At 40.9% G+C, this 23,799-nt stretch overlaps 1 long non-coding RNA gene across 1 annotated transcript in view; it reads left to right on the top strand.

The window, feature by feature from the left end:
- Positions 1-23,200, top strand: part of LOC133275491 (uncharacterized) — a 39,073-nt gene extending 15,873 nt beyond the window's left edge. Inside the window, exons 3-4 of the long non-coding RNA XR_009745548.1 lie at positions 13,491-13,742; positions 22,744-23,200. This is a non-coding gene — a long non-coding RNA (uncharacterized LOC133275491). The remainder of the gene's footprint in view (positions 1-13,490; positions 13,743-22,743) is intronic.
- The last annotated feature ends 599 nt before the right edge of the window (positions 23,201-23,799 follow it).

Below are 23,799 nucleotides of genomic sequence, written 5' to 3'. Positions count from 1 at the left end.
GTACCAATAGCAGTTTCCCAGGGGTCATGAAGAGTTTTACCATTTTTTTAAATGGTGCTAGGTTTTGTAGGTTAAATCCTGAAATACAAACATAACTCTGCCTTCCACCAGGTTTAAACCAGCGGTGGACTATTTGCCTTTTGATGAGTGTCATGCAGAGGCATTAGTATTAAGTGTTGGGGGGGGATTATGTGGTCTTTCTTTTATTGCTGGATGGGAAGTCTTAAAGAGATCCTGTGATGGAAAGGTTGAGAGTCATATGGCTGGCATTTGGTGCTGACACTGAAGTCATAACTAATGAGAATAAGCAGGTATACAAAGAAACCTATAATAAGCCCCGTGATATTGGAGTTTAGCACCAGCATGGTGCATATTCATACATTATACTCCATCAGACTCCAGTACTGACATAACCATTCAAAGCCAGAAAAAATATCACTGGTAGGATGTGAGGAATTAGTTTCAATACTGATAGAAATTGCACCTCAGGTACAAAATGCTTAAAAAATAGATGTGCATGGGAAAGCAGTGTTATTTGCATTAAATATTTTTACAGTAAGGCATATGAAAAATACTAGCTTTGTGCTGTAAAGATAGGTGAGTTTAACAAGAAAATCAAGTAAGATACTGCCTTCAAATAAGTTAGCCTTGCAGACCCATGTAGCACTTCTTTTGTTAGTTGCTTTTTACATTTCTTCTAGTTTCTGATTAAGTGAGAATCCATTTTGGTGTCTTTTGCATCCACAAATGTCAAATCTGATTTTACTTCACTATTTGCATCTTTGTTTTTCTACTGATTTACACCTCAGTTATGAGTAGCAAACCTTTTTTTTTCACTGTTTATTTCAGTTCAGATATTATGCTGCATGTTCCACATTCCTACTACTCTTGCTGCTACACATGCAGAAAACAGACAACAATTTTTGCGAGAGTGCACATCCCAGTGTAGAACATATTTTAATGTGATTCAGGTGCATATGCCCATGAGACAAGGAAGGGAAGGTATTCTAAGGGGTGACCTTTTTCACTGGCTTGGTAAATTGGTGGTGGTCTCTCACTTTATTAAATTGTCAGCTGGTGTTTGAGACAAGCTCATCATTCCGGAGGTTATGGGAGAATAAAAGGAAGCTGTATTGTCTCTTAATGAAGAACAGTACAAGCAGCAAGGTGAATTATCAAGGCACAAACTCATGTCAAGGCATCAGTCATGTTGTGCTGAAGAAGTATTTTGAATTCACCGCTACAGCTTGTTGGAAAACTTTGATGAAAGACTGAAAATACCAAAAGGATCCTGATTAAAATGTGTCTAGAGAAGAGTATTCATAGTACTGGCCACTGCTGGGTTCAAGAGCACATTATTAGTAGGATATTGCTTCATATTCTGGTACAAGCAGTTGCTCTCTTTGAGGCATTTCTGTTCATATTCCATCTAGGACCCCAATTCCCCTTAAAGAAGAGTTATTGTCTGCACAGTTTTAAATTTAAGGAAAAGCAAAATACATTGAAATTGAGTTGCCTATTTCTTATATTCACAGAGCTGGGCTCACTTAGGGCAGGTCTACATTTGTTTTGTGAAGCTGGAAAAGAGATGGGTTTAGGGGTAACCGTTTTGCTTCATTTCTTTGTAAGAGATGACTTACCATCTTTAGATATGAATTTGGATGGAATAAATTTAATTCCTATCAAATTTAATTTAGGTTTCAATTTGTTAGCTCATTCTTGCATTGAGAGTAAATCAGAGAAACACATTAATCAGTATTAATTTTCTGTTTCTTAACACTTTAGGTAGGTGTAACACAACAGTGAGACAATGGCTGGTTATTTCCCTGAACTTTCTTGAAATCCCAGGGCTGCACTGTAATCTTCTCAAGGTTTAACATGCATTTACTACTAGCGTAAGTTCTAGCCACAAAGCATATGATTAAGAAGTGCTGAAAGAAATGTTGATATTTAATTTCCTTTACATTAGCAGTGGCATTTCAAAAAGAAATAAAACTTCAGAGTTCAGAAACTGAACAAGAAAAAGGGAGACTTGGGGGAAAGCTTCAGTTTTCTATCATGCATTTGAGTTTACTTAAGGAAATGTGATTTACTTATGCATGTGAGGCAGGGAGGCAGCTGTACTTCTCCCTGCAGGATCCTGGAGTAATTGTGCCCAGTTCCTGGCTATGTCATTGCCAGACAAGTTAGTGGCAAACTCATTGCTTTGCTTTTCTTTGAATTCTCTCCAATTGCTGTCTGAAGCAAGCTTGGCTAAGCAATAGGCAATATGATATCCACATACATTAGCCAAAGCAGTAAAAGCTGATAGGAATGAGTTAATACAGCGTGAGTGAATAATGTAGGCAAAAATGAGGGTAAAATTGTGATCCCTGTCAGAAATGGCAGTGGCACCTAAATCCTGGCTGCCCCAGCTGGCTGTTCTGCCCTTTTTAAGGTTACTGCTCCTGTAGCAGAAGTGATGTAGCAGGAGATGTGCTGGCTCCTCAGCAGCAGCACACTGCTCAGTACTTTAACATAAACTAAAACCAGTGGTGCTTTAAAATGATATATTGGGTTGTGCACTATGGCATCAGTAGAGCTGACTTGTTACCTAATATGCCATCTCTGTCATCAGGGCAGCAACTTTTAAGAGAGACATGGAGGATCTTAGGGGCAGTAAACCTTTTAGATGGCATTGGTATGCATGCTGGGAATTGTGTACCATATTACTAAACAGGGAAAATGTAAACTGCTACAAAAAGGAGCAGTAATAATTGCATGAATTCCTAATAGTTATGTTTTAGAATATTATAGCAGTCTTACATTTTCACTAGGTTCCCTGTTATCTTCATGAGTTTTGAGCTATAGTTTAGTAGGTCACAATCCTACAGTGGAATTCCACCTGAATTTTCATTTCCAAAGGCAATTGGCTGTTAATTTATAACATCATGAGTGTTCATAGCATTTTGCAAGGAAACCAAAGGCAGGTCCTAGCCCTGAAGGGCTTGTAATCCAACAGTCAGACCATGACACAGAATTAAATCAAGGGAAGGATGCAAGTATTTTCAACAGCACGGTACACAGGTTGCCACAACTACATTATCTGAGAGAGAAATTCTGTGGCTGCAGAGAAGCTCAGGTGAGCTCTGGAGGGAATGAGTTGTCCCTTCTGCACTACAGACATTCAGCAATGGATTAAGCATTTTGAGAAATCCATCTGATTACATATTGTCTGAGAGATGCAGGAAAAAGAGAGGGCGCTAGAGCTGGAGCAGAGACAAAAGATATCCAAAAATACGGCTTGCATTTCTTGTACCCAGGTTTTGCAAAACTTTAGGGATCCTGGAAGTTGAAGACTTTCTTCCATAGCAGAATAGGTACATTTCTTCCTTTCAGCCTCAGTGTCTAGGACAGAAAGTACCTCCTCCTTGAAATCCTTCCCATGAGAGTGAGCCTATGGTTGGGTAGCAGAGGAAGGATGAGACTCACAACTGTATATAATCATAATGCTCTGAACTACTGTTTAAGTGTGGAATTTATTTTATATTCCTTGGAGCTGCAGAGAGCTTTAGCAGCACCCTTTTCTGCCTTTGAGCAAAACTAAACTAAATGCAGAATAAGTGAGATCAAGTCCAAAATACACACCAAATGGGGTTAGTGTGGGAAAGCTAAATATAGACAGTGTCTAACCAGAGTTGGAAGGCCAGAAATGGAGCAGTATGGCACACAAGATGCAGAAAGATATTCAATTAACCTTAATTCAAGTTCAAAGTTTCATTCTGTGTTGCTTTGCTGGCTAAGAGTGTGCGTCAAAGTACCCATGATATTTTGGTGAGGGCATTGCGATCTGTCGAGATTTTCACAGCCTACATCTAAAAAATATTTTTAGATTTTAGCTCTTAAAAAAAAAAGGCAAGCTAAGCCAATTTTCTAACAAAGTCTAAGAATAATATTCATTGCTGGGCTGACAACCTTAATGGCCAGTTACAGATGAGCTACAAACCCCGGAAAATGAGGCTTATAATGGAAACTGCAATTCAACCATGTAACAATAGCATTGCAGATGGGATATGGTCACACAGAACCGTTCCTTGCCTGAGTGAACTGGCTGCCTCAGAGTTCTGAGGAATTTACCCACTCTGTACCCATCTTCCCTGAGCTGGAAGGGAATCAGCAGACATCCCTTTAGATGCTAAGCCTCAGAAAAGCCAGCATATTGAGTAGTAGCATGGTTAATTTCAGGCCTGGGAGTAAGAGAAGGACATTTGGGATAGACTGTAAATAGTTGGCAAACTATAGAATAGGCCACTGGGAGAGAGGGGAAAGGAAAGAGTAAAGAATCAGCACTTCAGTGGCTTAAACCATGCCATAAATAAGGGACAGATGTTTCCTATTGGAGCATCCACTTATAAAACAGCTTCATCCCTGCAAAGCAGCACACTGCAGCTTCAATATATAACTGCAGTGTAACAGAACATAGCTGAGTGTTTATGGAAGATTGTTTATTTGTAAAACACTAAGGGTAAAATCAGATAGTCAAGATCAGGAGGGGTGTCTTGATAATTGCCCAATATTTCCATGTATAGAAGCCCACTTTTTCACCTGTTTTCACAGAAGATGCAGTCACATTCCTGCAGCCAGTGCTGATTGCCAGTCCTGAATGCTACTTTTTGCATTTATGCAAGATATGAAAGCATCCAGAAGGTTGAGATTTAGGCCATCCAAGGCCAGATAACTGAGGGCTAATGTACTCTCCATAACCTTAATTCTGTTTCCATGCACAAGTGCATTATGGTGTTTCATTACCAGATCATGTAACAGTGTGATGTGACAATGTGACTTACTATTTTGCAAAACAGGAAATGTTGAAAATCCTTTCTGTGTTATTCACATCAGCAGCTTTCAATAATAAAAGTGACATACTCTCCGTGATGGAATGAGTATGGATGCATTAGTATTCTTCATAGAGCATCACTCTTGTCATTATGGTAATGACAAACTTTGCATGCTTAACCTATCACTTATAAAAGAGTATGTTTGTTTCTATAGAACCAGATTGTTCTCCCCCACATGCACTCAAGTAAGCGAGACAATTCCAGGATTAAGGGTCTCAGCAATGTCAGTAGGATTAAAGCAAGCATTTTTTCAGAAGTGACTGGGATTTGTTAAAACCCTCTTTCTTTAAAGTGTAATTTTTGATGCGTTCCAGCAAACATGGTTTTTACTAGGTTCATCATATGCTGCAGTGCCTTAGCTAGAAGATCTGGATCCAGATTCATAGCTGGACCAAAGTCTCAGGCATTTCTGCCCTTCACAGAGACAAAAAGTTGTGGTTTATGACAGCCAGACACACTAAGAGCAGGACTTAGTATCAGATTAGGAGTCCCTTTCCAGATGTGATCTCAGGAACATCATTCGACTTGTATTTCAGTTTCACCATTTCCAACAAAGAGGTAAATGAACTTTGGTATCTGATGAAAGTGAATCATACCTATAAGACACATAAAACATATCAGAATGCATATATTCAAAGAGTTATTTAATAATATAAAATAGTTCTGGGAGACCTCAAAGAAAAAAAGTTTTTCCTTGAGGATACCCTCCCAATCTTATTAAAAAGTCTAGACCTATTTGTTTCACAAGTGTCCCTGTTCAATCCATGTTAACAATTGCTGTACATGAGGTTGCATGAGCAGCCTAGCCCAAGTACAGCATGAGCATTTGAAAATGCTTTCCCTGACTGTAGTTGGCTTGAAGTGCCCCTTGTTCAAAAAGTGCTCCTGTGTAAGCAGCAGAAGCAGGCAAGATGGTGCTTGCCAGGGTGTGAATTTGCAGTACATTAGCTTCTCTACATTAACTCCTGTAGTAAATGTTGTGCTTACAAAAGCATTCTTAGTACAGATTAAGGCTATCCACATAGTGGATACTCTGCTAGTGCAGAGTAGCTAGGGCGTGTAAGTTCACACCTTAACTTAGTGCTAAATTTCCCCTGTAGACAAACCCACCATCTATCCACCTACTTAGATTCTGTGGCTCCTAATGCTGCTTTTCCTCAATTGCCAAATTTCTGAATATGCTCATGAATGCATATTCATTTTTGCCACTGAGAGTAATTTGTTACATACTGCCTACTGGACAAACCTTTAGCTCTTGCAATGGCTCTCACATGTGGTAACAATGGCCTCTATGCTCTCAGCACGAGGTTTTGCTGCTGGAAAATGTGGATGCTATAGGCTGACACCTCAACACTTGCCGCCATATTTCCAACTGCAGCTGCTATTCCCTCTGTAGGGGTTCTCCTCCATCCTCCACAACCAACTTCATCTTCCTCTGCCTCCTCTGCAGCTCTTTGTAGCTGACTTGGATTAGAGTTGTGTGAGAAAAGCAAAGTCTTAATGCAACCTAAGCATGAACCCACTGACTTACCCCTATTCAGAGAGCAACATGCTCAGGGACCATGTGGAACCATGCCTGAGCAGAGCTGTTATCATTTAATTACTTGTTTTACAATAAGCTCAACACTTTTAAATTGTTTGGACACCTTTAGCTGGGTATAAAGCTATCCACTGTAGCCCAGCAATGCTATAAACTTCTCTTTGGCACCTGCGCTGCCTCACTGCTTGCTTTTATGTTGCTCAGGCTTGTTGCCTGTTGGTTGGATGGTAAGCTGTTCAGGACAGCATTGATGCCTTTTATATTTCATCAAGGACTAGGAGAAAGGGGGGTCCCTATCCTGTTACATGGGGCACAGCCACAGTACAAGTGATGGTGATCATGATTACAGCTGACAAGTGAAATAAATGGTGCTCTGCAAACCTCTTCCACTTCAACTGCATTAACATGAAGGGCAGAGAATACAGCCATGATCCCAATGTTGAAAGCTGGGATCAAACCGGTAGTGTTACAGTTGTATTTTCCCTCCCCTTTTCACGACTGGATTACACACCTTATTAAGAATATTTTCTTGCATGCTTTGTGTTATGTCTTTGCCCTCAACTGTGAAGGAATGCAAGAGCAAGCCTATCTTCTCTATGCTTTCTCTCTTTCCCCCTTGCTAAAGTACGTGGGACTTGATGTCTAATCCATATGTTTTCTAGGGCAGGCTACTCAAAGAGAATACACCATTATTAGCAGAGGACATCACTGAGATGCTTGAACAATGCCCCATTGTGAGAATGGAGAGAGGTTGTTGATGGTTCAGCTCCAGGCCTTGAATTCCCTCTGCTAACCCCACAGCTGACCCACGTGAACCTTTTCTCCTTGTCTGTTACTTCTCTCTTTTCCTGAAGAGTCTTTGTTGCCATTCTGTTAATAAGGGTCCTGCGTGTACTCATTTGCATGGCGATTTGCATTGACAGCTCACAGATAATCCATCTCGAGGATGTTGCTTGGGTTCTAGAAATATACAGGAAGGATCCAGAGACTTTAAATATTGTCTTCAAGGATGTGTTTTGCAGACGAGAAAGAAGACCATTTGGTCTCAGTTTCTGCACTGTACCTCTTTCAAAATAGGTTTATTAATGCAGTAAGTGGGAAATTCTTTTCAAAATCCTATCTGAAAGCTTGATGAGGTGTATGCCCACTTCCCTGTAGCTCAGGCAGGATGCTAACTTTTTATCACAAGGCCATCATAAATAATGGATTTTAGGGGAAGTTGGAACCATTGCTACGAAATCTTGCTGCTGCATAAGCACAGATGGAAAGCTCTTTAGGGTGGACACCTTGTACTGATTTCCTTGCTGAAAACCTTTGTAAATGCAGATTTTGGCTTCCTACCCAGAGCTTTGAAGAAAATGCTCTAATAAAATCTCTCCTCTCCTCCCCAAGAGATTTTTTCCCTCTCAGAGCTCTCAGTGTCTCAGTGCATGTGAGTTTAGCCAGGGTGTTTAACAGAGCAGGTATTTTGAAGAGAGTTCACCTAATTCTCACTTTTGACCCTGTAGGCCTGCACTCAGGCACTAAAATTACAAGCTGCCTTAGTCAAACATGGCTTTTAAATATCCAAGTGAAAACTGTGTGTGATGATGATTCCTAGTTTCTGGTTAGGTCAAAGTAGGTAAGATTTATGATGGTCTTAACTTTTAATTTCCATGTTCCAAGTAAACACTTGTTACTAGATTTGTAAATGATCTGATAAATAATTATGTTTCTGAGCTTCAGCAACTTTGAGTTCCTTGATAATCCTGTTTGGTTTTTTTTTTCTTTTTTAATAAGCAGAAGTAGATTAACTACTGCCAATGTGATTGTTTGGATTTATTGATTTGACAGGTTAATATTGACCTCTTGTCTTGGTCAATATTTGCCCAGGAGGATATTAAATCTTAGTGTCTGTTACAAAAGTCAGTACATATATTGTAACTAGAACAGAAGAAAATTGTAATGCTAGAAGTTTTAATAACCAATACTGAAGGTTTGGTGGAACTAATTATTTTCAGGTTAGATTCAAATTAATCAAACCACTGGGCTGCTTTTTTAAGAGTGGTCAAGCATCTTGACCTGCAATTTGGAGACGATTAGTCTCAATTTATCCAAGTTTAATAAAGGAAAGTGGGGGTGAGGGAACAGCCAAGATTTTTGATTTACAGTTAAAACATTTTGTTTAACCTGAGATTAATATATTTGTTTTCATATGCAAAAAAAAGCCTACTAAAGGAACAAACAGAAAACCACAATCCTTTTCCTCTCACTTCAGCCAGCAAATAGAAAAAGCAATGCTTCAAGCAGTGCTTGTTGTTGCATTCATTATAAGTGCTTTCACTAGATATATCAGGAAATTTCTCTGCATTATGGAAATCTAAATTAGATTTTATGAAAACAGGGGAAAAAAAGACAGACAAACATTTATCTCCAGGGAGGAAACAACTGATTCAGCTGCAGCCAGCTGTTTCTATACATTTACCAGAGTACATTCCTCCAGGGCTCCCACACTGCTGGCCTATAAAAGGTGAGAGCTAGGAGCTTCCCGACGTGTTATCTTTCCAGGCTAGATGCAAGACTGTTAACAACATGAAAAAGGGAAATAGTTCCCCTTGTTCTTATTGCTGGAGGAGTCATTTTCCTCCTTCTACCAGGTTTCTTACAGCTCTGCCACTTAATAAAACAGGAGAAGACACTGATCCCCATCACACATTCTTCCCATTTCTCTGGGCATAGGTATTTAACAAAAGGGAATGTTCTCCTAAGTTTTGCCTAACTTGTCTCCGAATCACTGCGGGACAGCTCATGCCATTTCACAGCTGTTGTCTTGTTTACATAGCATGCTTTAAGTGGACATTCCCATCATGGGACATATGGAGCATTGATGTTACATATTGCATTCTAGAATAAGGCTAGTTAAATCCCGCTTTTATGGCTTGAGTTTTTAAGTCCCAGTGAGACTTTGCTGCAGGAGACTGACAGGAGGGACAGGTGTGTTGTGGCTTCAGCCTGGTGACAAGTTTTCACATTCAGTTGCATTCTTCCAGCAGCAAAGGGCCAAGCAGCTGGCAGCCTCTCAGCCTCCCTGCCTCTGTGGGAATGCCTGTGGCAGGGAAAAGAATGTGCTGTGTCTCGCACCCCATCACGCAGCTGCATTGCAACACAGGCACGGCTGCTGCTCCTGCTCATCAGGTGAGGCCTCGTTTGAACACAGTCTCAGCCCCCCTGAGTTACCCTGAACGTGGTCCTGAGGTCCTTGCCCTGAGAGATGCTGAGTGCTTTTGGCAGTGAGCAGATCTCATAATCAAAGAGCAAGGCTTACTGAATTCAGGTCTCTTTTTTGCAAACAGAAAAATCTTCCAGGTTTTAAATTGGGTGGGAACTAGACATAGCTCATCACGTTCCCTTGCTTACTTAAACCCAGATTTTAATAGCAGTAAATTGCACCAGGTTTTGCAGGAAACAGTTTTAAAAGGGTCCTTCTGAAGCCATTCAGCCTGTGAGCAAGGTGACTCCATTAATGGAGCACTTCTAGATGCAGACACCCTTTGTGTGCCTATTTTATGAGGAATAGGTATATAACAAAACTGAGAAAGCCAAGTAAGAAAAGACTGGGCTTCTTTTGGCTGCATTGCATCTAAGGGCACTGACATGAAGCAAAGGGATAAATTACCCTTTGTTCTGCATGGATGTGTTAGGGAGGAGAGTACACCCTCCCCATTCCTTTTCTCTCCCTCTTGTCACATCTCTCATGATCTTCAGAAATGCTTCTTTGTAGCTCAAGGGGAGGAGTTGGCACTGCTGGCCAGGACTAGACATTTCTGTAGAAGCATAAAGGGGGGGTCAACAGGCTGGGCATATATACCGGCTACACTGGCAGATTTGGCATAGCGAGGGCTGGACTCACTGCACTTCCACCAGCTTTCACCTGGGCAGTGTCCCTTCCTTCTCTTGTGAATTATTTGTGGTACTATGGTAGCGAACAGGATGAAGTGCTGCACCAAATTCCTATCCTAACTATTCAGGCTACAAACCCAGCCATAGGAAAAATAGCTAAGAAAAAGCAGAAACCAGTCACCTTTTTTGGCTGTAAAAGAGGAATGGTGTGAGAATCCAGAGTAAAGTCCCAGCCCACCACCCTCTCACATGCTCTATATAGCCATCAGGCAAGCGCTCTTCAGAGTCTTTTCTTGCAAGATGTGTTATAGGTATTACTGCATACAAGCTATTTCCTTTTTTTTTTTTTTTTTTTTTCCCTTTGAAGGTCACTGTGAGGGTGAGCTGCATCATTACACAACTCAGCAAAGGCAGGTGCTACAATTACCTAGTCTAAAAAATCATGCAAGAGCGTTTGCTCTTTTACAAGGAGAGCAAGCATCTGGGATCTTTCCTTTTTTTCACAGTAATCTCATTTGCTATGAAATGAATGAATGAAGTTCCTTGGATTTTCCTTGAAGACTATCTCTAAGTACCAGCCATCTGATCTGCAGCAATCTAGAGGGAAGGGGATATATAAATCTCCTTTGGTTATGGACACCTTCCTCTCACACTCCGCCAAAATCATATTGTCTCCCTCCAGATAGCAGCAGCTGTGACTGATGCATCCATCCAGTGGCAGTGAGGACAATGTGGGTCTGAAGCTGCAATGTTGCTTGGTAACCACATGCAGAGAGCACCTAATAGCCAGGCTCTGGAGCCCACAGGGTCGAATCTCTCAGACAAATGGGTGCCTTGCAGTTGGCCTGAGGATCAGCAGTGCTCAGCGTGGACCCCTCCTGCACAGCAACCGCAGCATTATGTGCTGGGCTGTCTGGTCATCGAATTTGAGAAGTTTGTCTCTTTATCTCATCTCTGCAATTGATGTTGTGCGCTTCACTGGTGTCTTTGGAGCACTCCAAGTCCATAAGCACAATGCAAACCTATTCTGAGCAGATGAACAAGGACCTGACCCTGCATCCTCCACAGCATGGCAGAAGGACTCAATGGCACAAAACCTTATTTATTTGTGAAAGCATTCCTATTTGAATATATTTATCATATAACTTTTTATGACGTTCTGGGACTCTGTCAAGCGGTATACTTAAAATGTATTTTGGGATTCTGACATATTTGGAGCTTGGTCAGATGTGGAGCTTGGCTCCAGATCAGAATCTCACTCACGTTAAGTCTAGTTGTGGAATGAAATCCTAGACTAGGGTTTGTATTCAAATTAAACAATACTAGAATCCTGCAAGCTGCTCTTGTAAGAGCTCACCTATATTTGGTGTCTACCTGAGCAGCTCAGGCTTTAAATAAAGTCAGTAACACTTGCTTGACTTTTACGAGCATCATGAGAAGTCTTGTTAGAAAGAAAAAAAAAATAAGGCTTTTTTTGGAAACCTAACCAGAATATGGGCTTTTCCCTAGGAAAAAAAAAAAAAATAGTTTGGCCACAGCTTTTGGTTCATATCAGGGAATTAAACGAATTTTTCTTTCTGAGACTTTCCTTTCTCTGTATTTTCTTTGTAATGAATGAGCCAATAACTTAATGAAGGGAAGAAGAAATATGGCCAAAGCAGCATAGCCATGAAGTATCACGTATCTGATATTGTTGAACACTGATATCAAATTTGTCATTGTACACATTACTGGCACATTACTTTAAACTCAGAAGCAAAATCCAAACCAGAGTCAGAATGTAGCAGAACATTTATTTTGGCACATTAAACATGGAGGCACATATTTAGAACAGCTTGCGGAAGAAGAGTCACACCTTTAAAAACAAAACGAAGCCTGTGTTCGCACCTCACATGTGAAAACTGGAACTAAAAATAACATAATGGTTTCACTGTGTTAAGCATACTACAGCACATGGAGCCATCAGGAACTTCCTCAGTTCCTGGGACCTCCAACCCATTTAATACTTGCTTCTTGCCATGATCCCTGCCTTGTCATTTTCCCCTTGCATAAATATATACTGTCCTGTTTTAGGCTCACCAAGGGGTGCACAGAGGCCATAGCCTCTTGGCAAGCAAACTGGGGGTGCTCCTGACCCAGCTCCATTGCTTCACAGGCTTCAGGGTATTCATCTGCAACTACATCATCCTGTTTTGTTCTAGCAGGGAAACATCAGGCCTCATGCACCCAGACTGCCAACCTGAACGTGGTAATAGGGCGTAATCAGACAATTCGCTTGAAAAGCACACTCCTGGTCTGAGCTAGAGCATTAATGGATGTCCAGGCTCATGCAGCAGCAGCTGCTGAGCAACTCTTATTGTTGCTGTAGTCAGGGGCATTGCCTGAAGGTGCCCCTCTCCCTTTCTGCCTCTCAGCTGGTGATGTGGTAACACACTAAAACCTTAATTTACTCATATCTTCCCTCTGTATGCTGTACTTTCAGGGCCACTGTACATACTGGCGGTGTGTTAGTGAAGCTCTGTGCATGGTTATGAAGCACAGCAGGCAGTACAGAAATGCTCCATGCTATTTTTGACAATTACACCACTTTATTTCATAGTGCACTGACTAAATTCTCTCGTGGATCCTGTAGATAATCCCCCCGTATTACAGCCTGATAAATGAGGAGGAGTCATCTTGTTTCCTTTCCCCTGGTGCTGCTCCCCTGGGAGTGTTGCTGCCTGTGCAGATGCACAGAAGAAATGGTCCACGTGCTCTCCCCCTAGTGTGGCTGTGAGAGGCCTTGTGCCTGCTGGGCTACGGGGGGGAGTCTTTCCCCATGCTGAGCTCCTCACGCCAGCCAGCAGGTCAGCCGTGACATGGCTCTACATAACTTTCAGACAAACCCAATCTCTGCCTCCTGATGTGCAAGAGGAGCCTGCCTGTCTCAGTAAATGTGTTTGAGGTATCTGCAGCAGTGAGAATGAACCAGAAGGTAAATCACACATTCCACCAATGAAAAGGGCTCAAGAAGCATGAATATGGCAGTTCTTCATAAAAAAAGTCATGAGACTGGCTATGAATCTTCAAAGTGCACAAAATCAATTTGTTTTCAAGTTCAATTATGGCCTAAGCCTTTGGTATTCACATTTTCTAACTCTTCTGAGATCTGCAGGGCAAGGATTTATATCTCTTTCTTTTCTCTGTTTAAACAGGTTCTCACATAATCCTGATCCTTGACACTGGGCTGCAAAGGAGTGGTCCCTTCCTGCCACCCTCCTTCAGGCAGCTTGCCCTGTGCAAGAGCTTCCACCCATGATGCTGCCTTGCAGAGAAGAACCAGGGAAACATGTTTCATTCTGAGATATTCCCAGATCTCTGGCTACACAGCCCTGCTCAACAGCAGGAGAAAACAATGGTGAAGAAAGTAAAGCCCAAGGAATAAGACTGTGACATTGATGACTAGGGTAATTTTGACTTCAGGAGGAATAGCAGAGGCTAGGGACTAGCCAGCATAACAGGCATGTGGTGATGGCTCAGAAAGCTGCTTCCACCATCAGTTTTCTGTGGGCTTCCACACTGCATGTGAGCTGCTGGAATGCATGCGTGCTGCTGTGCCCTGTTTGTTGTGGAGGAGCTGCCTCAGGCAGAGCAACCAGCCAGGGGCAGCCCTGCAGCAAACAGCTGTGGCAGTTTCAAAGCGAATGCGAGCCAAAGCTCTTACTCTGTGGTGCTCACAAGGCTACTGTTAGCAGGAGTGGGGGGGAAAGAGTAAAAAGCAAACAGTAATGTGGTAATTCCCCTTAAAACAGGAACTATTAAGAAACTGGAGTCTCTGTGTGTAGCTCACACAGCCCCTTTATTATGCTCACCTTTTAAGATCTACCTTGCATGATAGGGTCCTTGTTCTCTCTCACCCTCTCCCACTGTAAATTTTCCAGATGGAATGATACTTTCTTTAAGCACTCCTTCATTACAATATCAGCTACCTCTCTCACCTGGGAAATAAAGGTTAATTGGTGCTATGCAATTACAGATTCATATCACAGGCACTTGAAATAGGCAATATTAACTAACAATCATTGCAAAAATGGTAATGACTAAGCTAGAGGCACCTTGAAATCCTCATCCAAAGCTAAAAATTGTGACCAGTGTACTATCCAGCCAACTGTATACTGAAATTATACAGACATCTTTGGAGGCTATTTACAGGCAATTAAAGCAGATATGATAAACTGCAACATCCTCAAAATCTCAAGTGTAAGGTACCTTAATTCTAAGTTATGGCTAATATATCCCCAGATCATTTTTTAAAAAGTAAATTGCATGCAAGTGACCTTCTATCCTCCTCTGTCTTGATATTCTGTTTCACTTTGTTAGCAATTAGTACTACTGAAAAGACATCTTTAGCTCAGAACAGATTTTCAACTCAGTTAACATTTCATTGTTGGATGGTGGAAAAACAATTGAATCAGAGACTGGAGCTAAATGGTTCATCTGAGTACAGAAATGCTGTTTATTATTTCAGATGTGTAGCAGTGGCACTTGCTATCTCAGACCATCATTTCAAGAAGGAAACAGCACACAAAGCTGGGTACTAAATCTCAGTTCTGTCCGCCACACTGGTTGCCACAAATCAGGTTCACTGCCTATAGACTGGCACTGAACTTCTTTGTGAAAGTCCTTCCAAGCTGGACCCACATTAAGCCATCTACTCCAGCAGGGCCGCCCAGCCTCACAAGCCACAGCACTTCTTGGCCAGTGTTAAAGTTGTAACTTGCAAAGTACTTAAGGATGAAAGACACTATTAAAAAAAAAAAGTTTTGTATTTTTAGAGCTCAGAGAAGGCTAATAAATAAATTAATCTTTATGTCAGTCTTAGAACATTGTATAGCTTCAGGCAAGTACATGCTCCTTTTCAGGGCAAAATAGAGAAGAAGCAATTTCAGTCTCTGAATGGAAATGGGTTTAGAGGGAAAGTAAACTGCATCTCTTATATGGAAGTGAAAAAGAAAACGATGCAAAGAGCCATGTGTCTGGCTTCCTTGGAGTCCTCAACAGGGGAAGGGAGGGAGTCTTGTCACAAGGGCAAGATGTGGTCTATGCTTGTATAGACAGGGAAATAAGAAAATAGTTTCAAGAGGTGAGAAATGCCAAAGAAATAAAATAGGTATGGTAAAAGAGGTGTTTAAGAGGCTTATTCTCCCTCAATGTAATTCCCTGAAATCCTATTTAATATTAATGGGACTTGAATACGCAGCTCATGGGGAAAGAAGAGTGACCTTTGTGGGCTTAAGTAGGATCCTACAAAATTCAGAGCAGCACAAGAGGTAGCCAAAAGAAGTCGCTTAAGTTCTAAAAAAATGCAGAGTACAGATGCATAGAACGAGCTACTGAGAAAACAAAGTAAGACCAATAAAACTGAGGAAGTAGAGGTAGCTGATGTGAGAGCCATACCCTAAATTCAGATAGCTTCCTTGCCTCTAGTAGATCTCATTGACATGTAGTAATGGCATTAGATATAGTTACTGCTCACTCCAGCTAGCAGGTAACTGCAAAGATATGTACATTTTTGGCAGCATAGTATTCCTTCTCCTTTTTGCTGTGCCATGTGATAAATCCTATGATGAAATACAAATCCCTGCACGATTTTTTATGTAGCCACAAAAAAAATAACTCAAGAGACAGCATTGCAAACATTTGTAATAAGCTACAATTCTGCTGGAAGCATTTAGGAAGATGTAGCAGGTCAGTTTTCAATGGATGCTTGGCAGTAGACCTCTGCAAAAACTTACAGTGCTAGGACTGGGGTGGCAGTGGAGCCACAGCTGGAAAGGGGATAAACCCTCCTGGCAAGAATGATGCTGTCTCTGAACTAAGGCAAAGAAGAGACAGACCTTTAACTGGGGGGGGATCACAGGAGCCACAGGAAAAAACAATGAAGGTGGGATGTAAACAGAGGGTGATTAATTTTGATGGGTCCCATCTCCTGACTGCAATAAATCAAGACATGTCAGCCTCAAATCTAGAAGAAGCGACATTCTGGCAGATGCCTCTGAAAAGCTGATTGCTCCAGCATATCCTAATTCACAAGGGTATGAATGGCAGCAACGGGAGGGCTAGCAGTAAATCTGCCATGGCTTCTCTGCATTTCTCTGTCAATGTATCTTTTATAATCAGCATCTAGTGAAAAAAAAAAACAAAGCTCAAACAAATCAGCCTCCTGATGAAACCACTAAGGCAACATGCAGCTTTCCTAAGAATCAGAGCAGAAGTCTGGTTATGATGAGCACTGAGGAGTGACTAGCCTGTAGCACAGTTACGTAACAAAGGGGCTGCAAAGACCCTCAGACTCTCGCATGAGTCCAGGAAGCTTTACATCACAGTTGCAGTTCATGAAGTTTTACAGCTGATTTATGGTATTGGTTTCAGAACTCTTCACTCTTTTATAAGTGCATGGGACTTTTCCCATAAACACAGATTGAGGAGAAGGCTTTGGAGTATTTTTTACACATTGTAATCATATACAGGCATGCTATCACTTGCAAAAAGTGATACCTATATTCTCCCTCTCTCCGTACCTCTCTCCCCCATTTTATTTCAAGCATATGGGCTGGTATTCCTGTGGGTAAACCACCTAAAAATTAGTTCCAGAACAGACACGTTAATGGCAACTTAAATAACTAAAACATAAAGTAAAGCTGATGAAATCTTGGCAGTGAAATATTTGAACATTGCCAGAAAAAAGTAGATTCCCATCTTACGTCCCAATTTCATTACCCCTCTGATGACCAATACTATCAGTTTGCTTTGATCTTGGTAGCTTTAAGTATTTCTTAGTTTCTGGAGATTAATATATTGTCTCCTGCAATCATAACACCGAGGACTGTGATGCTGTCATATTTTTTTGGTTAAATTGGGGTCAGCTGAACTCGGTGCCCAGATGGGGCATTTCATGAGCAGCCATGGGTGGTTGTGATGAGCTCCCTCCCAAGCAGTGCAGCACCCCAGCCTGGCAGCACTGTTTCCAAGTGCACCACTGGTACCATCTTTTCCCATGTGGCAGAAAGCTGACAGGCGCTTGCTCACACTCATTAAAGATTCCAAGAGGCATTTTATAGATGAGTGAGTTATAGATGCCTATTTGCTGGCTTCCTGAGGGAAGCTGCTCAGATGCCGGATTTTGTACTCATCACAAAGTTCATTGGAAAAGGTATCTTCACTTCCTTTCAGATCTATTTTGCAAAGCATCTGCTATGTTTCATGCAGGCTACAGTTGATTTCTATGGAAATCAGCGATTCCTACATAGGATTTACACGACAGCAGCAGGCTAAGCATTGATAGGCATGCTTAATCCTCAGCTGTGCTCCAGCTGATATCAAAGAGCTTTTATATTTAATAAGTCTCAAACACTTAGAATCACAGAGGACAGAAAAGTACATAAAAATACAGTAGACCCAAGCTGTCCTCCAGGGCAAGATGAAACGGAAAATCAAGAGCATAAGATTTTTTAAATGGGTAGAAGTCCATACTCAATAACAATGAGGAATTATACACAAATCATCCTTCTGTTTCAGGATAATTTATCTAAATATGATGTCAGGCAGAAACCACTGGAGCACTGATGTTGGGTAGGTACGTGTCAGAAAGCAGACATATGAGTAAGTACCATGGATGAAGACTTCTCCCCAAACCTGTTTTCCTTGCTTTGTTTCATGCAGGAGAGTAAACCCTATAACAGACCCCCTCTCCAGAGAGCCTTTCTAAGCTCCACATCTCTGCTCACCCACCTGGCCTTCCACATCAAGCAGAAAATACTTCAGCCTCAGCGATCAAAAACATTCCTTTTCCTGCCTCATGAGGGGAATGCTGCTCCCAAAGCCTGCTGGGATCTGTTTCTGTCCCTCTAACACAAGGACTGTTTTAATTTTAGATCTGAGCTGTCCTTAACCAGAAACATCAGAAAGACATGTTTTTAGAGGTTTTAACCAACCCAGAACAAAACTGTCAGCTGGAAGACTCTTCCTTCAGTCCATTGCCACCTTCTTGATCTTGAGATCTGTCAAACCCAGATAAGATGGCTTCATCCTATTCCCAGCTAGCTGGCAAAACACAAGCTTGAAAGTGCCTGTATCTCTTCCTTGTCCCTGTATATATAAATATCAAGTGTTTTGTGTCACCATGATAGATCTTTTCTGCCCTTCTGCTTTTTCATCCACAGTGCTACTACTCCCCACCATCAAAGCCTGTCCATTCTCTCTCTCACTTAGATAGTGAGATAGTCTTACTTCTGCTCTATCAAAAAAGAGCCTTTAGGAACATCACCCTCAACTATAAAAGCTCATAATAAATCCAATTTCGTCATATTTTCCTCCAAATCTTATTGCTTTATGCAGTATTAAACCAGGGTCACCATTCTCCTCCAACTTCCTTCCTGTTCTCACCATTACTGACAGTTGCTGTCAATCTCATATGGCTGGTTGCCAATATTACTCCTGCTCACCTGTAAAGACAGCATCTCTTCCAACTCCCTGTGAGACTGAGAGAGCATTTAACACATGTGTAACTTTCAGCTGTTTTTGACAGTGAGGTTTCAAAAGATAAAGGAACAGGAAAGCTTGTGTTGATGTCTAAGCAGCCACATACAACGCAGCAGTTCAATTTTCTGGGAAGCATACATGTGGAGGGCTCTGGGTGAAGAAGGAGCATAGCAGGGCTGGGGAAAATGGAATCCCTGCAGAAGAGATCCAGGATGAACAAGTGTGACTAATACAGAGGACGGTTAAATTAAGAGCTTACCTAGTGGTCCCTTTCTCCCTTAGGTCAGTACTCACTGGGTTAGACCTCCATAGCCAGCATTATCATCAAAGATTTAAACTTTCTTACAGGCACAGCAAATAGGGAAGACAAAATCACTTGACTTCACCTTTGATGTAAAAGTAATACAGGTTGTGTAAAGCGTATGACAGCTACAAGAAGTCTATGGCAGTAATTTGAGGAATCTGTGCCCCTGAAAGATGCAGTAAAGTCTCCGGCAGCTGGCGGCCTGATGGAGTTGAGATGATGCAGACACAAGGCTGGGACCTGTAATCCCAAACAGCCAGGCTATTTTATTGTGGTTATTCACATGAATACTTGTGAAATCTACAGGAGATCTATGGATTCCTTAGCTGATAGTATCTCCTGACTGACCTTCTTTACCTCTCTACCATTGGCAAGGAAAAATGTCTCTACTCGTGGCAAGGAAAAATGTTCATGATAGGGTTTGAGACACTCTTCTGACCACCAGCATTTTTAGCTCTGTAACTCTTTGGAGGCTCAGCTCAGTGACACCTTAGTTCCATAATTCTCATGATAACAACTTACTTTTGTCCAGATATCACAGGTATCTTACCACATTCTCCTTCCCTGAGAATTTCATACAGAAGAGGTTATAGTTCTGTTCAAACAGAGACATGTGAAAGAGACCTATAACATCAATTTTTGGAATTAGCCTTTCAAAGCTTTTCAATTGTGCAGCCCTCAAGGAACTGGGCTTTTTTTCTTCATTTCCCTCTGCAGAGAGAGAAAGAGAATCCTGGAGTCACAAAGCCAGGAGCTATGGAAAGCCTGTCTTTACATGCTCCTGCTCTGAGGCACATAAAGCAGACCCAAGCCCATCGCAAGGAGAATGAAAGGGGGAGATCTGACAGCTGGTATTTTGGTGAGGATAAAAGGCCTGGGAAAACCAGGGTATCTTCTCAAAACCTCTGAGGAAGAAGTTGAATCCATAATATGCACTTTTGCACCTGATAGTAACCACGTTGGTTAGGTTTTGCCACATACTTACAGGCAGCTTAAAAATTAATTTGTTCTGATCCAAAGAATTGCTATACACACCTGATCTGAGCATGATCAGGAAGATTTTGTATGAACAAGCAACAGTTTCCCAGAAAACTCAGTTCGTGTCCTTCAAAAGTGGATTAAAATCTTCAGTTGCTAATGGCATAGTGTTTCGAAACTGTACTCGAGTAACTGGGGAAGGGACCAACACTAATAGTCAAATTAGGGATTAGCACAGAAAAAACATCAGAAGTAACTTTCCGTTGAATCCAAGTTTGAGCTGTTCAGATTTTTGTCTTTTATCCTGAATCTATCTTGAGCCATGGCTGGAATTTGGGTAGAAGATTAGGACTAATTTGCCTGAGATCAGTCATCCTTTATTTAAAAAACATACATTTAACTTATAGCAACATCTCACTGAATTCTATGACACAGGAAAACAAATCTGAAACGAATTTAGTTCTTAGACTTTCCTTTCAAGAGACAACAGCTTTGAGTTATGGCAGAGCATGGGTGCTTGGACTACTGACTTTTTGCAGTTGGCTAAACTATGTGACACTTTTTTCCGGTGATGTGACTGACTGGGGAGTAGTAGTGAGTACATAGACATCTATGCTCAGACATCACTGAATTAATGAGAGATTCAACAACTGATTGAAAAGACACATCTTCAGAGCCCACCACTGCCTTCTTCACACCTAACAATGTAAAATATGAACCTCAAGAGGACCAAGGAGTTACTAATAGCATAAAAAAAGGGAAACTGAATATAACTGAGGGTACTGGACATTCTGATAAGACTTTTTACTTGATATCATTGTAGCAATTTGGTTAAATGCAGAGAAGATCATGGCCCTGAGTAGATTTGTGGAAGCCAGTTTAAAATGAAGCACTGATACTCAAATACTCAATGGTTGTAAGAAGATATCTTATTCCATAGAAATTATTTGAAATATACTAATTCTAAACTGGGGGCAAGGGGGTTGGAGGTAGGGGAATAAAAGTCACCATTTTTTTTCTGTCTGTAAGTCACTTGGAGAACACCACCACTGAACCAAAGGAGGAATTCTTCCTGAAATAAATCCCCTTTAAAATACGTACAGAGATTTTTCTTTTGTTTGCTTCCTGGCTCCTTCCTATAAATTTGGTAATCCAATCTTCTTCCTCCCATGTCTTGCCTTTTCTGATTCCTAATTTTTTGTCCCACAATAACCTGCTCCATCTTTGATCCTCAATGTCCACAGATTTCAGAAGGTTCATCCCATTCTAAGGGCGTAAACCATTGACAGTGCTTACAGAAATGCTAGTTTTATAATAATTCTGTTATTGCCAATGCCCTGTGCTCTTCACTGTTACATTTCTGGCAACTTTTGTCTTTGTGTTGGGGCATAAAAATATATTCAGAGTTACTGTTGCCTTTTTCAGAGGTGGATTCCACTGTGATCTCTCAGGAGTATACTCTTTATTGCAATAAGTTCTCTGAGAAACAAAATCACTTCTTAAAACTAACTGCTTCTGCGTACAGACATTATTTAGTAATGACCTCAAGTGACAAAAAGCAACCAGAAATTTGCAATTAACAAGATACAGAAAATTTCCCTGCTCTGCAATTAGCTTTTTTTGTGCTGGATCCTATGTCTTGACCCTCATCTTGGCATTTTTATATCTCCAAATACTCCAGTACATGTGAAAGTTTACTTCTATGACTAATCCTATTGATTCGGATCAGACTACTCATGTGAATGAAGTTATGCGTTAATATAGGACTTTAAAGGCTCAGGATCTCTTCATCCAAACCTTATCCTCCCAGCCTTTCACCATGACCCATGAATTCCAGTGGTTTTCATTCATATACAAATAAACAAACCAGGGAACCAAGGGATATTAATTGGCCTGGAGCCAGGGCAAGGATGTCTTTTTTCAGTCTGAGGTTCTTAGGTCTGGTCTCCTTGTCCTATTTCTGATAATGGTTCTCAATTCAATAAAATTCTTGCCAGGGCTTCCCAAGCATCGACTGCCTTTTAAGGCAAGTATTTGAAGCTATGACAGATGTAAGATAGCTGGTTTATTTGTTATGAAGTGTTTAGTAATGCATTCACATGAAAAATGCTTGTGAATTTTAGTAAAGAATGACATACAGAGTCTGAATTTTGTCTTAAATCAGTTAGTTTGTAGGTCTAGGAGAGCTGGTTTCATCATGTTGAAAAAGAAAATCCTGTGAAATATATTAAAATCCAGATGCAAGGGGTTTTTTTTTTTTTTTTTTATTACCAGGTTTGCCAAAATACCAGTAAGGTTATGGAACTAATAAAGTAAATCCTATGCTCGTGTGACTCAATTGCATCTAGTCTGAAGATAAGTCTGACTTAAGGATTCAAATATATGAAGTGCTTGCACAGTAGATGTGAAATGAGTGTATCTAAGTATTAAATCATGAGCAAGTGTTATCCATCTGCTAAGTATATTAATGTACTGCATCATGTATACTGTACTTTAATGTGCTTATATTAAATTTAAAGTGCCAGAAGGCAATCAATTTGGATACTTGAAAGTGAAAGGCTTTCCCAGCTTTTTTTCCCAAAACACTGAATTAGGATTTTTATTGGGTTGGTGGTTTCTTTGGTGATTCTGTGCTATCTTGGCAGGTATTATGAACAGCTCAGCAAGAAATACTGTTCTACCTAACCTGCCAGAGAGCTCAGAAGTGAGGCAAGTCATGGAAGTGCTGGATTGTGGTTCTAGCTTGAATTTTACCCATGTAAGTATACAAAAGTTGAGTAGAATCTCATTTAGGGTGCAAGATGCACTCTAGTTCAAAGGCTGAACTGGGCAGGAGTGAGAGAAATGGAGAAAGCAGTAGAATGCAGATACAATTCAAGTACAAGTATAATGAATATTATATAAGCCATGTTTGAAAGTGGGAACATTTGGAATAGAAAGTATCTTGAAGCATTTATGACCATTATCAGGCATTCAAGATTTTGTGCTTCTGTGTGTCACCTTAGTTCCAACAGAGTCCCAGATTCCAATTTCTACTATTTATTCTCTGCCTTTCTTGACCATGTATGCAAAATACTTTACAAACCTAGCAGACGGGTGCTTATTTTTCACCAATCTGTTTCTGCGTAATTCTAATTATGAACTTATGTTGTTTCTGGTAAAGAAATCCAGTAATGGATTGTGGATTGGTCAGACAGAATACAGCAAGCTGTAGACATAAAAATATGGAAAGAGCTCCAGACACTAGTTCTGTCTAGTGGAAAACTGTTATCTGCAAACGCCATCCACATCTTCAAACACAGACCCATGAAAAGCAAACAGTAGCATCTTGTGTCAATACCTTTGGCCTGGTCATGCACGAGATCTGCTGAAACATGGCATTCAGAGATTCGAATCTTCAAAGTGAGAGCACTTCCCTCCTGGTGGGAAGCGTGGCTGCCTCGGGTCTGCATGCACAAGCTCTTCAGCAGACCTTTTAGTTAAAATTCTTTTTGCTGCTGTTTGTGTTGGAGCGCTGCAGATCTGCCGTTTCTTATACTCCACCTGCATGTATTAATGGCCAGTTCAATATATCTGGGGTACAGTTCTTATTTCAAGCGGCTTTATTCTAGCTACCAGATGCAAAATATACTTTTTAAGGATTTTAAGTGGTTTGTAACCTGACCTTGCATGGTATATCACCTTATGTGTGACCAGCAATT

Source organism: Pezoporus flaviventris, unplaced genomic scaffold, assembly GCF_033815535.1.
Source record: "Pezoporus flaviventris isolate CSIRO_AGI_PZ_B2104156 unplaced genomic scaffold, CSIRO_AGI_Pfla_v1 ptg000002l, whole genome shotgun sequence".
Lineage (NCBI taxonomy): Eukaryota > Metazoa > Chordata > Aves > Psittaciformes > Psittacidae > Pezoporus > Pezoporus flaviventris.
Note: the sequence above shows the minus strand (reverse complement) of the source record. Positions and strands in the feature narration are given on the sequence as shown.